The sequence below is a fragment of the Dendropsophus ebraccatus genome, chromosome 9 (assembly GCF_027789765.1).
Source record: "Dendropsophus ebraccatus isolate aDenEbr1 chromosome 9, aDenEbr1.pat, whole genome shotgun sequence".
Lineage (NCBI taxonomy): Eukaryota > Metazoa > Chordata > Amphibia > Anura > Hylidae > Dendropsophus > Dendropsophus ebraccatus.
Genome location: NC_091462.1, coordinates 12,953,045 through 12,958,390, shown reverse-complemented (window position 1 = coordinate 12,958,390; position 5,346 = coordinate 12,953,045).

Here is a 5,346-nt window from a genome sequence, read left to right as displayed (position 1 = left end):
CCTTCCTTCTCCCTCTGCGGTTGGAGGGGCTTTGTGAACAGAGACCTCCCCCCTTCTCCCCTCCCTTTCCCCCTCACCCTTCCCTCCCTGTGTCTGCTGTCTCTGCCTCTCACACCTCCTGCCTGCCTTTTTGCACTTTCTTTAATCTTTTAGCAAAAAGTCTATGCCCTCTCTTACCTCCACTATCCTGGCTCCTGATGCCCTCCCTTACCTCCACTATCCTGGCACCTGATGCCCTCTCTTACCTCCACTATCCTGGCACCTGATGACCTCTCTCACCTATAATATCCTGGCACCTGATGCCCTCTCTTACCTCCACTTTCCTGGCACCTGATGCCCTCCCTTACCTCCACTATCCTGGCACCTGATGCCCTCTCTTACCTATAATATCCTGGCTCCTGATGCCCTCTCTTACCTCCACTATCCTGGCACCTGATGCCCTCCCTTACCTCCACTATCCTGGCATCTGATGCCCTCTCTTACCTCCACTATCCTGGCACCTGATGCCCTCCCTTACCTCCACTATCCTGGCACCTGATGCCCTCTCTTACCTCCACTATCCTGGCACCTGATGCCCTCTCTTACCTCCACTATCCTGGCACCTGATGCCCTCTCTTACCTCCACTATCCTGGCATCTGATGCCCTCTCTTACCTCCACTATCCTGGCACCTGATGCCCTTTTTTACCTATAGTATCCTGGCACCTGATGCGCTCTCTTACTTATAATATGCTGGATACCAATGCCCTCTCTTCCCTCTGGTTAATCTAGCAGCTCATGCCCTCTCTTCCCTCTGGTTATTCTAGCAGCTCATGCCCTCTCTTCCCTCTGGTTATTCCTGCAGCTCATGCCCTCTCTTCCCTCTGGTTATTCCTGCAGCTCATGCCCTCTCTTCCCTCTGGTTATTCCTGCAGCTCATGCCCTCTCTTCCCTCTGGTTATTCTAGCAGCTCATGCCCTCTCTTCCCTCTGGAAGTATCTCATGCCCAGCTTTGCTTTGGCTGGATCATGCCTTTGGAGTAGCTGCCATGTATGCCCTCTTACCATTAGGTACCCTAGCTCTTAGTCACTATCCACTCTTTTCCCTAGATAACAACCCATGCCCCTCTTATTTGTATTTGAGCTTTAGTTAGCACCCTATGCCATGGCACCTTAGCATACCCCTTTATACCAGCTACCCATGCATTTCCATACTACTTGCTTAAGTAACTGGCTAGCTGGCCATGCTGTTTTACCCCTGGGCACCCTAGCTGGCAGCTCTTACCATCTGGTATGCCTGGTCCCTGGTGCCCGTCACCCCTCTCACTCAGTGCCAGCTGCCCCCTCTCTTACCCCAGCACTTTCTCCTCTGCCCCTTTGTTTTGCTATGTTAGTCTATTATCTCCATGCAGCTTCCACCCTCCTCCTCCTCTTCCTCCTCCCTTCTCCCCTCCTGATGCTGCTGGACAGCTCCTAGACTAGAAGCAGCAGGCGGGACAAACCAACCACTGACAGTAGGGGGGGAAGCAATCACTGGGAAGAAAACACTTGGGCTGTACCACATCCAAGCAGAGTGTGGCCTATGGGTCGCAGCCCTGTGTAATGGAAGAGGCGCAGCAGCAGCTGTGAGGGGCAGGACCTTGTGACATCTTCATTGGCTTCCATTAACATGCAGCAGAGCAGGCTTATAGCAAAGCCAGCTTCCCAGCCCTGGCAGCCCACCCACCAGAGTGTATTTATATCAGGGGCTGGGGGGGGGGGGGAGCGCTGGCTGCTAATTGGATAAATGCATCTGTACAATTATCAGAACCGCGGCCAGACATTAAGATTCTGACGCTATTTTTATACCAGATCCAAACGATGGCTCATGGCGGAGCAGCCGGCGCTGTGTGCGCGCAGATGGCAGCAAGGGGGCCATATAGATATATTTATATACGTGTTGTTTCTATATCTGTCCCACACCGGCGTCTCTAAATCCAAAAAGCAACAGATCTCTCTTCACCGGATGGGAGAAGCGATGACTGTGGCTCTCCAGCTGTTGCAGAACTACAGCTACCAGCATGCCCTGACTGCCTTCTGGAGATGGGCGAGTTGGAGACTTTGGCTTTAAATCAGTGTTGTCAAACCTGTGCAGGACTACAACTCCCATCATGCCCTTAAAGCATTCTGGACAGCAAGGGGGTGGAGACAATTGCTGTACACCAGTGTTTTCCAACATGTAGCTTGCTATCTGTTATAAAACTACAATTCCCATCATGCCTGGACTGTCAAAGCTAAGGCTACGTGTTGGCTAAAGCTGTGACTGTCCAGACATGATGGGAATTGTAGTCTGGCAACAGTTAGACGGCTGTAAATTTGACCCCACCAGTTGGCTGACAACTTTACCTCCCGTTCTCCCCATACACATGCACAGCTTAGCTGAGCATGCACGTATTCTTAATAGGAATAGGGTCCCTGACATAGAAGGCCCCGTTCACACCGAGCAAAAACGGCGGAGAGTTCCGCTGCGGAATCCTATCATGCTCAGTGACCTGCAGCGAATGGGAGGGCGCACGCGTGTCCGCTTCCTCCCCTTTCCGCTCAAAGAATTGACATGTCAAGAGCGGCGGGAGAACAGCGTTTTTTGCTCAGTGTGAATGGGCCTTAGGGTAAAACATGATCATCTTAAAGGGGTACTCCGGTAAAAATCTTTTTTTTTCAAATCAACTGGTTTCCGAAAGTTTTATAGATTTGTAATTGACTTCTATCTAAAAAATCTCAAGTGTTCCAGTAGTTATCAGCTGCTGTATGTCCTGCAGGAAGTGGTGTATTCTCTCCAGTCTGACACAGTGCTCTCTGCTGCCACCTCTGTGCATGTCAGGAACTGTACAGAGCAGCAGCAAATCCCTATAGAAAACTTCTTCTGCTCTGGACACTTACTGTCATGGACAGAGGTGGCAGACTGCAAAGAATACACCACTTCCTGCAGGACATACAGCAGCTGATAAGTACTGGAAGACGTTAAATTTTTAAATAGAAGTAAATTACAAATCTATATAACTTTCAGAAACAACCTGATTTGACCTGATTTTCGCTGGAATATCTCTTTAAGATGATCATATTTTATCCCTAATATTGTCCTCGTCCTTCTTTGTCAGGGCGGTGTCGTCCCAATGTTTCTGTGCTGGATTCTCTCAGTGTCTGGATATCACAGATGATTGACTTTTAATAATGATCAGTTTACATTGAGTCCATTATCTCTAGTCACACACAGCAATGTACACAGCGACTGATCTCACTCATTGAGATAATCCACCATAAGAATGGGGGGTCTCCTGATGGGGGGGGGGGTTATCAGACAATCAGTCAACACATGGTGAGATAGCTGTCCCCTATCCCACCACCACCACCTCGCCGCCGCCAGGTCTTCATCTGTCCTTTTATATGGATATTACAGCTGATCAGTGGACTTATCTTGAAGGGACTGTACAGGATTAGATAAGATGGCTTCTTTATCTAAAAATAGCGCCACATGTCTGCAGGTCGTACGTGATATGGCAGCCCAGTCCTATTCATGTCAATGAAGCCGAGCTGCAATACCAGACACAACCAGGTGTGGCGCTGTTTTTAGACGACGGCAACATCCTAGAATCTTCCCATTCACTGACAGCAGGCAGATGTCTTAGTAGGTGAAAAATATCAAAAAGTTGCAGAGGTTTTCACGATATAATATTGATTTTTATCCACATTGGCTGAGCGGGAGCTTCTTTCCTGTCTATGTGGTGGGAGTAGGGGCAGGTGAGTATTACGATTTTACATTTATAGTCTATGTTCACACAATGTACAAACAACAGCCATTCTTCAACCGAAAATTGTATTGATTTCAATGCACAATGGACAGAAATAATTGACATGTCTACGGACGTTCTTGTCATAAAAAATGAGTTGTGTGAACATAGCCTAAAAATGTAAAAAGGTAATACTCACCTGCCCCTGAATATTGTGTGGGCCTATGAGGCTGTAAACAATTCAGCCCCGAGGCCAAGATGTTATCACTCCCTTTAAATGATCTCAGGTTTTGCTTAGCTTTGGGGCATGAAAGAAGAAGCTTTTGGGGCATGAAAGAAGCGATTCTAGAAGTTCCCATTTGGTGTGAATGTGATCGAGAGGACAAACATGATGGTGAAAGCCACATCAGTTATAGAGAGGGAAGTGGAAAGTGCCATGTCATGTGATCAGTGTAATGTGGTCCTATAGCCGGGTGGGGGACCTGCGGACCTCCAACTGTGGCAAAGCTACAAATCCCATCATGTATGCATATAGCTAAAGCTTTGGCTGTCCAGGAATGATGGGAGTTGTAGTTTTGTAGGCTTCCTGTCCTGGAGTAATAATAGGGTCCCTGTCTTTATAGTCTGGAGGTGTCAGGTGTTCCGGGTCTGATAGATGGGGGAGAAAGAAGGAAGCCGAGATGTCAGCACTGTGCGACTTCATTACCATCTCAGTAATCCCCCGGCCTCACCTGGAGGGGCAGCTGCCATTTACACCTTCAGGACTCGTTCACACAGGGGCGTCATCCTCATGTGTGGCCACTTCCAGACAATTTTCCTGAATTGTCTTTGGTTTGTCCAGTTTGGACAATGGTTCTCTGGGATCCCCATAGACAAGACTGATGAAGAGATCAGACCATCCTGTATACAGACCCCAGATCAGACCATCCTGTATACAGACCCCAGATCAGACCATCCTGTATACAGACCCCAGATCAGACCCTCCTGTATACAGACCCCAGATCAGACCATCCTGTATACAGACCCCAGATCAGACCATCCTGTATACAGACCCCAGATCAGACCATCCTGTATACAGACCCCAGATCAGACCCTCCTGTATACAGACCCCAGATCAGACCATCTGGTATACAGACCCCAGATCAGATCATCCTGTATACAGACCTCAGATCAGACCCTCCGGTATACAAACCCCAGATCAGACCCTCCTGTATACAGACCCCAGATCAGACCCTCCGGTATACAGACCCCAGATCAGACCATCCTGTATACAGACCCCAGATCAGACCCTCCGGTATACAGACCCCAGATCAGGCCCTTCTGTATACAGACCCCAGATCAGACCATCCTGTATACAGACCCCAAATCAGACCATCCTGTATACAGACCCCAGATCAGACCATCCTGTATACAGACCCCAGATCAGACCCTCCGGTATACAGACCCCAGATCAGGCCCTCCGGTATACAGACCTCAGATCAGACCATCCTGTATACAGACCCCAGATCAGATCCTCCTGTATACAGACCCCAGATCAGATCCTCCTGTATACAGACCCCAGATCAGAGCCTCCTGTATACAGACCCCAGATTAGACCCTTCT